The following is a 12,802-nucleotide window of genomic DNA, read 5'->3' as shown; positions in this document are numbered from 1 at the left end:
TACGTGTGCGTGAGATAGCTGGAGTGGGGCTTGCTGGGAACAGAGGTCGGAATGTTTTTATTTGGAGGTGGTCAGTCAGGCTCTGGGAGGTCGTAAAAGGTGAACTTTTGAACTTGGAGAGGCCATTAGATTTTTAGTCCCCAAAATCCAGCGCTGCACAAGGTGGAAAAGATGGAAATGAAGGCGAGGGGAAGGAAAAGGCGATAAAGACTCAAGATGGGTTCATAGCTGGTTGTTTCATCTGGACTGTGTTCAACTCGCAGCTTTTACGCGACACACGACTTTGCTGCTCACTTACATGGAGATCACAGTGGGAAAACGTTTCTCCACAGCTCACTCCTCATTCAGTTAACTTAGAACTTGCTATTTCGTCATATGTCTCATATTGATCACCGCCAGGCCCAAAGTAAGGCCCACAATGCCTTGCAGCAGCGTCTGTCCCAGGCGCCAGTCCCATATCGTGCCCCCATGCGGGTGACTGAAGATTTATTGACATTTCCAAGATTAAAATTCCTTTAACTGTGCCTGGTCTGAGCTCACTCACGGGCTGCGTAATGTGGACCTTACCATGGACTGTGTTTTCTGATAGGTACATTTGAGTGTGTCACTTGATTGCACAATAACTGTAGACTTCACGAGAATAATTATCAGAGGTCCTGAATGAACATTTGACACCCAAAATGTTCTTTTGGGTCTGTATTAGTGGTATTTACATAGAGCATCCTAAGAATTAACAAAGGAATACAAAATAAAATAAATCATTACTGAAAACATGAAGAGGATTTTAGGCATAGTATTAGGCTTAGTATTCAAACATGTGTTGATTAGTCCATCCACAGACAACTGAACATTTTGATAATTAATGAATGATTTAAAATTCTGCAGCATAATATGGTAAAAAAAACATATTGCAATTATTTTTGACAGATATTACAATTGTGATATGATTGACTATTAGTGGAAATGATCATATTTGCCTCTCAATTTTAATTTTGACTAAAAAATAAACCTATTAAAATCCTGATGATGTGACATTTGTTGGGTCTGTACCATACACACATGTTCTCTCCATCTGAAGAACCAGATTTGTAAGCCAGGACGTCTCTGCAGCACAACAGCATTTCATTCAAATGCTGTTTTGATAATATTTCAATTGATTGTGTAGCCCAAATTTAAAAAGGTGTTTATCAAGCAAAAAGACCGTAAACATTCTCTGTTTCCTTTTTGAAAATTTCTGGGTTTTGGCCTGTTTGATGAGCATGCCACATGGCCTTCAGAACATCTTTCTCATTCTTTTCCTTTTCCTTTTTCTTTCTTTCTTTCGTTCTTTCTTTCTTTCTTTCTTTCTTTTTTTAAACTATTTTCTGACATTGTATACATAAAACAGTGAATCAATTATTGAATCAATGATCAACAGATTTATGAATAATGAAACTTGTTGTTAGTTGCAGCCATACTAACTTTCAATTACTGAGGATTTATCTCTATTTTTTAATGTCTTTGCATCTACCATGTCAGAATATAACAAAAATGTTGTTTTGAAAAGTTACACATTGTTTTGTATACAGTGTTGTAATACCATCTATAAAACAGAAAGCGGCACAGTCTTTTCATTATTTTCTGAATGTTATGATAATAATATACAGTGTAATAATTCTGGGTGTGGAAGGGCTTTGTTAATCATGTAGTATTGAAGTGAGTAGTTGATCAACTGTAAAATAATTGACAGCTTTATTGATAATTGATTAATCATTTAAGTCATTTTTTGATGCATTCAAACATTCTGTTGTCTAACTTTGCAGTTGTGATAATTTGCACTGTTTATGTCTCATTTGACCGCTGTGATACTTTCTGTTTTGGACTTTTGGTTGGAAAAAACAAGAAATTTTATAATTTCACCATGGGAAATATTTTTCTGACATTCGTAGACCAAAGGCAAAGAAAAGCATATGAATATAAATAGTTGATTAATTAATACAGTATATAGACATTAGATGAATTGTAAAAGAAAGGCTGATGTTACAGAAACTAGCTGGTTGGCCCTGCAGACCGGTGAGAACCGGTGTTGACTGTCGAAGCCTGTCTATCACCTCATAATGTTACACAGAAAACAAAGCAACCCAGCCCTCCTTTCAGCTCCTGCTCCTGCTCCAGCTCCTGCTCCAGCTCCTCCACATAACCACATTTCAAGAACAAACTCAATTTCAATTGATCTTTGAATTGACCAGGATTTTCACTTGCCTCCTCCCACTCTCTGCTCACTGAACTATGCTTGTTTTAATGTAATTGTACTGAGTGGAAAAGAAGGAGCAGAGAGAAGGAGGAAGACAGGTTGGGTGGAAGGGTTAAGTATTTGTGTGGAGCCAATGTTTGGGCCTCGGGGGTTTGCAGGCTGGCACAGTGGGGCAGATAGACTGAAAGAAAGTGCTTTGTCAGCCCTTGCTCTGGCTTGGGGGGGTCTGTCCTGTCCCTCGGGGCAGGGTGAAGGGGACGGCTGGCAGTGGGTGGGGTAGGGACAGGATGCGAAACCCCCCGCTGTGACGCTTGAATGATGAGCCAGGAGGAGTACAGTAGAGGAGGAGGGCCTGCTGCTGCTGGTGGTTCTAGGTGCAGGAACAGGGGGTCGGGGTAGGGGCCAAGCAGGCAGATGTGATCCATCATGTTGTCTTTTCTTATTCTTCTTAACTTGACTCCCTCCACTATCAGTAGATCTGTGTCAACAGCAGCACCTCACCTCACTCTCTGTGTCTCTCTCTCACACACACACACACACACACACACACACACACACACACACACACACACATCAAATGAGAGTTTGTTAAATCATTGAAACACATTTGTACAATAACTGTTCTAACACCACAGCCGTATTGATTTGAAAGAAAATCGTCATGTCAGCTCATATGATAGTGAATCAGTTTGCGTTGTTTATTATTATAGTGACCAATCATACCTATTACTTGATACATTTTTGTAGCTCTACAGCAAATAAGAGGCGTTGCATATCATTCAGTGATTTTCTAGCAGTTTCTATTTTTTCAACGACATCACATTGATGGCCCCCTGTTGCATTGACTTTTTTGAAACAAATTAAATTGAAGGAAATTACCTCAAATTTTCACCAGTTTCAAATGCACTGAAACAAGGAGTAAATCCCCAGACTCCACCCAGTCCAAGATAATTTCACCAGATTTGAGGAAATTCTTCACCCAGGCTGATTAGCATTTCAAACAGAGTGATTTATCTCACAGCATGCTCCCCAGCAGATGGTTTTACCATTTAAAGACAACATTTTGATGAATGAAGGCATCCTTAAGTGTGTTATCAGTGAGGCCCTGTATATGCTGTAAAAAGGAGAGAACAGGGAAGAACAAGTAAAGACTTTTCATTTGACTCTGGTAAAAATTAAATAGATTTTTTTTCAACAAAAATTAGAAAAGACCAAAAGAAAGAGACTTAAAGAGTTGTATTGATCAGACGATATCAGATTTGATTTGGCAAATATTTTTTTAATTAAGAGAGGGTGGACTTAATGATTTAACTTCCAGTTTTAAAGTTAAAATAAATAAGTTCATAAGTTAGAAAATAAAACTAAAACTGAAAACAGAAGTGTACCTGTACTCTGTGAATGTGCTTACGCATTCACAGAAAAGAATAATGAAATATTGATGCATTAAGAGATTATTGTTTCAGTTTAGATACCTATAAATCCATTTGTTCCATTTGTTTTGTTTCCTCTTCTCTAATCAAGAAATATATTTCAAAAAACACATGTAAAATGCATACATGACTTTAACTTCAATCCTGTTTCTATATAGGAATTATTAAGTCTGTTTTTTTTAAATACCCTTTATTTCTACTTGTCATAGTGACAGGTGAAAATATCACAACTACTGATGGTCTCTTAGCTGAAACCTTTTCCCTTTGGGGCTTTGTCTGGTCTTTATCCTCGTGAAAGTGTCACTCTGTAAGTGTTTGGACGTCAGCCAACTTGTGTGTTTTTTTTCTTGGTTCATGTTCATGATGAGTCTTAAGAGGACAGTGATAGTAACTGCAATGAGTCTTGTGTTTCTTCTGTTGTAACACTTGTACAACCGATTCAACAACTTCCAGATTTTAAATGAACAAAATATACAGACACACACAGCAGAACAATGTGTTATGTTTTTAAGAGTAGGAAACACTCCAGTTTACATTACAGTCAAGTCCTTCATTCTGAAGTCCCCACACAATGCATGAGCTAAAAGTTACCTATTCGCTATAAAGTAGTGGGTGTTGGTCACAAAGATGACTCATAAGATTTGAAGTGTCTAACCCTTTCACAGCAAAGTACTTTCTGCATGTTCTGCAAAAAAGGTGACCATCTTTGATCAAGTTTCCCTCAGCACTCGAATTAAAACCAAAATACCACCTGGACTGAACTGTGTGCTGATTGGTTGATTGGACTTTTGGTTGGATGTCACTGGTTGTTGTAGTCCTTCTCAGGTTGATTGTATTCAGACAATTTATCTATTCAAATTAGCCAAATTAGTGAATTATAGTTTGTCTTTGCTCCAAATTAAAAAAAAAACAATACCTGTGAGAGGATACAATTATCTTTAAATTCAACAGGAGTCTTTCCCTTTATGTTCTTCATGGACAAATAAATATAGTGTGTAATTTTCATTGACATGTTAATGTCCAATGACAATAAAGGCAATCTTGAATCTTGAATCTTGAATCTAATAGATAATGGGATCATTGAATGGTGAGGACCGTGTGAGAAGCGAGGCCTATGTTGCTCACTAGGTCTTCTGTCCTCTGCTTTCTGAGAGGTCTAGAGGCTGAATGTCCTTCATCCTGATGCTGCTGTTTCCAGGCAACCCACAAGTGTGTGGTCACAATGAATAGAATGGACATGAAGTATGATTGATGCCTATTACACCGCCTTGCATAATCAAGACATCCAGGAATGTGAGAGGGCCGTCTATGACCAAAACGACACAAAACAAGTTAATAAGTTAGTCATGTTCTCTCTGTTGTTCTCCATTGTGCTGCGTCCCTGCTACGACGTGATGACCTATGTACAAGAGGTAACTGTGTTGTTTTTTATTTTTCGATACAAGTACCAATGCAACACTTGAGTTTTGGTATTGATTAGGGATGGGCAGGTTTCTGGCTTTGCCGGCCTGGTCTGTGATACAAGCTTAAACCGGTTTGATCTTATGTGACTGACTGAACTGGGATTTGTCAGGAGAAGGTGCTGAGAGCTAGCTGCATGAGGCTAGTTAGCAGGGGTAGCCGTAGCTCAGCACCACGGGATGGGGACTTTGTGTTTTGTTGTAATGTATACTACTTCGGCTGATGTCCAAAAGAGAACTTTCATCAGTGTTGTTTCAGTTATTATTTTGATATTAAACTTTACAAGAAGAAAAGTTGAATGGTTGCTGTGTGTCACAGTCCTGATGGATTGTGGTGTCACTACACTCATTGACGTGCGGCACCTAGTGGTAAAATTTGATATTACCTGTCTGATCTGGTATTTGGCTTAATTCTAAATATAATATTAAAGCAATTTCCCCTCGGGGATCAATAAAGTATTTCTGATTCTGATTCTGATATCAAATGTAGTAGTATTGTACCTTAATTTTATTGAAGATAAGTCTATAAAAGCTTTTTTATTTAGTAAAAGAAGCCAGTAGAGGGTTTTCAAAACTTGCAGAATTTTGAACTACAACATCTGATCTGATATCTGACAGTTTTCATAATGATTGCTGACACATTTTGGTTGGTACCAAAATAATATTGAGCTTTAGTACCCCATACTTTTGTGTATCTCTGAATATGTGAAGAGATGAAATTAAAGATGACTGAAAAAATGTGACAGTAAAAGCCCACTGTTTCCCCCACCATGAATGCACAACAATTGTGCCCAAGTTTGAGAAGGTTTTAAATTAGCTTCCAAGCCCCACAATGACACTGGCATTAAATGAAAATGAAAGAACTGTAAGAGTGGGAAGACACAAATTGGTCAGCTACTCTTTCTCTTACCAGCCTCCAGTAGAAACCACTGATATGTTTAACACTGTGTGGGTGCACAGTAGACACGGTCAATTTAATACCAACAGTATATGGACACCATTGCAAATATTATCTAAAGAGATGACTGTCGTTTGCATTGTGAACTGATAAAACTTTTGATAAATAATAAAGTGATTAACAAAAACACTAATGTGAAATTAAAAAAATTTATACATTGCATGTGATTGAATAGATGCAATTTGATCAAAAGCTTGATGATTTAATTCTGTGTAAACCATTCTCATCATCATTATTCATGAGTTGTCAATATTCTTGGTTAATGGATTAGTTGGATGAATCATGTGATCTATAAAATCTTAGAAACAGTGAAAAATCCATCACAGTTTTCCAACACCCAAAAATATTTAGCTTATAAAATACTGACTGACTCCAATGACTAATTAACTTTTAAAAATAGTGCAAATTTTGTCTGTAAATGAATCGACTGAGAGAAAAATAAAATGATAACAATCTATCAAAAAGGAATGCAACTTGAAAATTAATGTGAAAAAAATACTGTGGATAAAATGAATTCATTTGGTGACTTATCATTCAATGTTTATGACTTTAGATCCTCCCCAAGCTGTCCTCCTGTCCTTAAAATGTATCAAATCAATTAATAATAGTTTGAAATCTTTGAGTCCAGAGTTTTTTTCTATTCACTTTGATAAACTAAACCTCTGCCATCTAAATGTGCTGTCTTGTGAGTTCGCAAACATTTCTATCATCCTCATCCTCGTACTGAGCTCTTCCCCCGAGGCGGTGCCTGTGATTTTGTTGTTGTGTGGACTGTGACGGACGCATGGGGGAGGTTGCAGTGAGCGCTATGGAAACGGTGACCAGGGTCAGTGGGATGTTGCTCTTGAAGCATTAATGGCCCAGCTCTCTGCTGACCTCCACATAACCCAGGAAAGTATTTACAGCCTCCACTTGATCCATGAGCTACAGGCCGGGATGGCACTCAGGGCTGCTCTCTGAGATCTTTTCTCGCTTGATCCTGGTACAACCTGAGGCTCTAAACGCTGCTAATGAGCTGCAGGGGAGGAAGCGTCACGCTGCCATAAACCATATTTTGCAGGAGAATCGATTACAGTATGGGGGACAGTTGGTACAGTGACACTGGTGATCTGTGAGCCACGCTATTGTCAGGCCTCTGTGATATTCAACACGTAGAGTAGCCAGAGGTCATAAATGTCTTCAATTTGAGTTTGAATTTGGGTGGAGGATGAGTTTACAGGCAGCTGTAAAACACTGAACTTGGTATGTAGAGTAGGGATGGCTTTCCTGTGAAGCGGCAGTGCTGGAGGATGCAGTTGTTGTGGGGGTTATAAAAGAGCAGCTGAGGAGTTTCAGTTCAAAAACGCTATTTCCATTTGAGAAGAGTTTCCCGTTAGCAGTCATAACGATTAGGTGTCACTTATTTGGACATTTAAATTAGAGAAGAAAGTGGCACACAAGTCACAAGTGATTTGTCTGGTGTATGGATGCTTCTGGTTCTTCCATGCTGGGAAAATTGAAAATGATTGGCTGTTGAAGTGTGGTCATCCTCAGTGATTTACAGACGGAGCCGATCACCAAGCACCCGAGTCATTTCACAGTCAACAGGAAAGACACACAGAGCTGTACACATCGACTCTTTTAACAGTAATCTGCTAAATAGTTACTGTTCTCATTACCTTAACACACACACACACACACACACACACACACACACACACACACACACACACAAAGAGTTATGAGCAAACATTGATCTTACTCATGTTTATGTTTTGAACTGCTGTGAAGCTCAGTTGTGACAGGACTAAAGGGGAGGAGTGTGTATAGTGTCTGACCAACAGTCCAAAACTCAAATATATTTAGTTTGCCATCATATAAGATAAAGTATCATCACATGAGAGAACCTTCATTTTTTTGATGAATGACTTTAATAACAATATTTTTGTCAATTCAGTTTCTTGCAATCCACTAACTGCCAACTTTCAGACTAAACTGAAATGGTTTTAGGATGCTGTTGATTGACCCCCAAGAGAAGAGGAGGAGCAGCACACAGAAGGAGGATATGATTGTGGACAGGGTGCAGCTCAGAAGACAAACAAACGAGCAGAAACAACATTTCTGTTTGCTATTAGTGACATTTTCACATTGGAAACTTCCCTACTGTACTGTTTAATTTGTGCATGGTGCAGTGCATGACATAAAAGGTACCATGCCATTAATTATGGGAGTAAATACTGACAGAAACCCCATGGAGCCGTGGCCCAAATAGTCAACTGGCTTTTAGCCTTTATTGAGATAGTGACAGACAAGAGACCCAGGAAAGTGGGGAAATGGAGGGGATTACATGCAGCAAAGGGCCTGGGCTGAAACTGAACCTGGAGCTTTGGTAGCACATGCACCATAAAGAATTATGTAGCAGGTGAGCTACCGGCACACCGATGACAATTTCATTTTCTACAGGAAGGGAGGTGATCAAAGCATACACGTGGATGAGAATAGGGTTTTCAGTTTGCTGTATAGAAATATACCTTGAAGTGCCTTAAGGTATTAAATACCTTAAATTACAATGGGTGATTACATTTTAAAATGACCTACAGTTAGGGGTGGGCAAGATGACCTTACATTTTTATCACTGGATTTCTTTGTTTTTTACATTAACAGTATTCTATTACAAAAAAAATGCTCCACTTAAAACACGATTCTACTTTTTCTTCAATCGGTTGGCAACGTAAGGAAACATATCTTAGTGTTAGTAAGGAAAAATAGTAGTTACTTGATGCAACTCCAGTTCTTTTAAATGGGCGGATCCTTTTTTACCACTTTTTCAGCACAATTTCATGTCGCAGTTTTACTCTGAACTGCCCCTTTCAGATATGATCACAGGGCCCTGGTAGTCTGAGCTGAGATTAACAAAACATGAAATGCATCCAAATGTCAGGAACACAGTGACTCTGCAGGCTTTTAGTTTTTTTTTCTTTTTCAGTTTTGTAAGATGATTATTATCAGATGGCTGCTATAGGCCTGAGTTTGCACAGTGCAATACGCTTGCCGGCTCTGTGAAGTAGTAAAACTCTGACCCCTGGTATGATGAAAGGGAAGTTGCTCCTTTGAGCGTGTCAAGCGGCGGTGACGGAGCCCCCGCCCCTCTGACCACAGCGTGACCCTCAGCCCGGCTGCCCGCTAGTATCAGCACAGAAAAAGACATACATTAGTTTAACATAACATAGGCTGATGAGTTCACTATGAAAAAGTCTGAGAGGCTATATAAAGAGGTCCTCATCCCAGTATTTGATCTCACAGGCTACATTGTAGCCAACACTGTAGCAATAAATCAAGAGAAGGATTAACCATAATCAAATATCCATCAATTATGAATGACTTTTGCTTTGAAATAAGAGGAAGTGCTAAAAAGGCCTAATACATGTGCATTTTTCTCAATGTTTAGTCTAAATCCATGTATGGAACTGTCTCATTACTTCCATTGAAAAAACTGTTGGACCCATTTGGCATTGTATTTCTGCCGTTATATATGAACTGGTTGGATTTCTTCCCTTTGTCCCCTTCAAGTGTAGCCTTAAGTTTCACTTACTTTCTCATGTCTACAATCTCATGTCTGTATGTTCAGTATGGAGCTGGCTTAGCATAAAGTCTGGAAGCAAAAGGAAACAAGCTTGCCTGGCTCTGACCAAAAGGAAAAAAATATACCCACAAACACCTTGTTTGTGCTACACCTTGCACATTTATAAAAGTATCAATTTAATTTCTGTGTCAACGTGTTGATTAGTGAGCTTTAGCTATTGGTATGAAGAGCCTGGCTAACTGTTTCCTCCAAGTCTAACAACGCCCTGACTGCAGCTCCTAACACACAGACATGATATTGATATCAGTCTTCTCATGTCACTCTTGAGAATCAAGCAGCATACTTCCCAAAATGCTTAATTGTTCTTTAACCTTTGAGATACATTTCTGTGTATTCAAAAAATTACCAACATCTGAGCAGCATGTGTTTGTAGTGATGGACATAGTAGAAGGTCAGGCAGAACTGAAAACCTTATACGGTATATTTTATGTATCTTAAGTCATATAGATTTGAATCTGTTTTCAAAGCTGGTATACTCTGTCCTGCATAGAAAGAACTGTGCAAAATATTTATTTTTTGTTTAAAATGACAATGTAAGTCACTGAATAGCTTTAAACTATCTGAAATTATATTATAAAACTCAACATAAATATATAAAATAAAGTTAATGTAGGGTTTTTTTCTTTAATTCAGTGTCACTTGAAAATGCTGCATCTTTTGGCTTCTTGCGATGAAAATGTTATTTCAAATTGTGACTTGCATGACAAAGTTTAAAACCCTTCTTACTCATTCATGTGAAACTCTTCCCTCTGTCACTTCCAGGTGATCAGACAGTGTAAAGCCTCTGCTGCACACAATGTGAGCCCATGAGCTCGGAGCATGCTCTGTGAACTTGAGTGGTGCTACAAGGCAGTGCTGTGAGTTTGTGTGCTTTGTCAGCCTGAAGCAGCGGGGAGGACAGAGTAGGCATTGTGCTGCGCTGTGTTACACACCGAGGTCAAGGGTCAGGTGTATAGGTCAAAGGGATGACTGCGGAGCAGCCTGTGAAGCCAACACTTGAGTTCCTTCACAACCTGTCATATGTAATATTCACAGTGGAGCAGTGAGAGACTCTCAGCTGAAGACAGACTGCTAATCAGGACCCAGACTGTTGTGTGATGTACAAGAGGGATATACAGTGTTTGATTTAGGTTTTACCTGCGGGACCAGGTGTAAGGTAGCACCCCTCTGATTCAGCTGGCCATTTACACCCACTGGAAGCAACATTGACCTACCATAAAGGAACAATAAGGCTTTGATAGCAGTTATCTAGATAGAGTGATTCCGCAGCAGCGGCCCTCATAAAGCCAGGTGGTCACATAACGGTGACAATGTCTCCCCTCTCCACTTGGTTATAACCCCATCTGCTTCCTTCAAGGGTGTCTGAGGCAAACTGAAACTCTTTAGTTTCATGGTTGGGTGTCTCTGCTGGAGGGTGGGGGGATCGAGTGGTGCCCACGGGGTAAAGAAGCCCTCTCTGCTCTGACCTCTCAGCAAGCACACAATTCATTCTGTCCTGCTGCAGAGTGAAAACAATGATCTATCTGTGGCTGCTGCTGCTTCCTCTCATCCATCTTACAGTTGGGAGGGGTGATTGATTGATTGACTGATTGAGTGAAGCGCTGACGTCACACAACCCACGACTGTATTGTTTAAGCGTAATCTTACATTTCATTTCCCATCTGTGCTGTCCTCACTGCATCAGTCACTTACTAACTATTTCCATACACAACAAATTTAGTGACAGACTGAGAGATGTACACATCTGCTACACAGATCCAGTTTTGATTGTCTCCCCCCATAATGAGCCAGAAATATAGAATGCACTGCAGAATGTTGAACAGGAGAAATCTGCCAGACACCAAAAGCCTTCATGAACTGGCTGTAGGATGAATCTGTACCTGTTGGATTATAGTCTTCAGAAATTGCAAAAGCAACATTCATGTATCAGTAATCAAGTAATCACACAAAAAATGTAGTTAAAAAACTTACGGTGAAGATTTAAAATTTAAATATACTAGTGATCTGTAAAGTCCTAAAATACAGTAAACATTTTTTTTTTACTGCCCTCAGTATCATGTACTGTACTATCACAGCCTGATAATCTGACTGACCAATTAGTAGCAAGTCACATATCCATCAGATGTCATTGTCAGTTGCTATGGGTGCAACTACAACCACAGCTTCATATTGATCTTGCTGACAGAGGGATGCCAGTTTAAAGGACAGTAGATGTAGACAGAACTTAATTTGTGCTGTTCAAAAATGAAACTTTAAAAGGCTTTTACAACACTGTAAGCACCACAAACCTGATTCCATTCACATCCATTGTACTGGGGTGGAGGCAGAAATCTACATAGCACTACAGGTTAGTAAGAGAAAATATTTTTTTGTAATTTGGGGTAACTGACCCTTTTTTAAAAAACAATCCAGTAATTCAGCGAGTATGTTTTGTAAACCAGATTAGACAGTATTGGACCTAATAATGGTTCAATGCAGAGAGGGAAGGCATCAGGAGAGCTGTAACAATAGGTCAGCTATGCCATGCAGCTCCTTGTATGTGATTCAAAGAATTTTAAAGTCTGTGTAGAGCCAGTGTACAAGAGGGTTAAAACCCCAAAGATTGCCAAATTTTTTAACAAACCCATTTATTTATGTGTGAAAAGTGGCTCATTTTGATGAAAGAACAGATGATTCTTATGGAAAGAGTTATTTCTTGTCTCTCTATTAGCTGTTTCTGCTCAGTCAGAGGGGTGCAGAATATCCTCTTAATGGGTTTATTCACAGTAACTGAGAGACTTAGTGGGGGCATCAGAGGTTCAAAGAAACTGTGACCTCACTAAGGCTTCAGTGGTGGGATGGTCAATAGCCAGGTTACTCTGGCATCTTAATTCAGCCTTAAAACTGCCTGACTGACACCTCTCTCTAAAACTCTGTTATCATTTCCCCCCTCTTTCCTGGGCCATGTTACAGCCAGGCCTGCAGTGTGACATGTGATAGATGGTGACTGCATGGTTTGTAGTGCTGAGATAAGAGCAGGGCTGGCCAAGCTGGCAGGTAGAGGCCAACCTACTCAGATAACAGGCTGGCGTTGCCCTCCACTGGCCATGCGGAACCCCA

At 39.4% G+C, this 12,802-nt stretch overlaps 1 protein-coding gene across 2 annotated transcripts in view; it reads left to right on the top strand.

Annotated features, from left to right (window-relative positions):
* nr6a1a (nuclear receptor subfamily 6, group A, member 1a) overlaps positions 1-12,802 on the top strand; it is a 94,766-nt gene that overhangs the window by 734 nt on the left and 81,230 nt on the right. The window lies entirely within an intron of this gene.

Source organism: Pagrus major, chromosome 5 (assembly GCF_040436345.1).
Source record: "Pagrus major chromosome 5, Pma_NU_1.0".
In the NCBI taxonomy this organism is placed as follows: Eukaryota; Metazoa; Chordata; class Actinopteri; order Spariformes; family Sparidae; genus Pagrus; species Pagrus major.
This window is presented reverse-complemented; position numbering and strand designations above follow the sequence as displayed.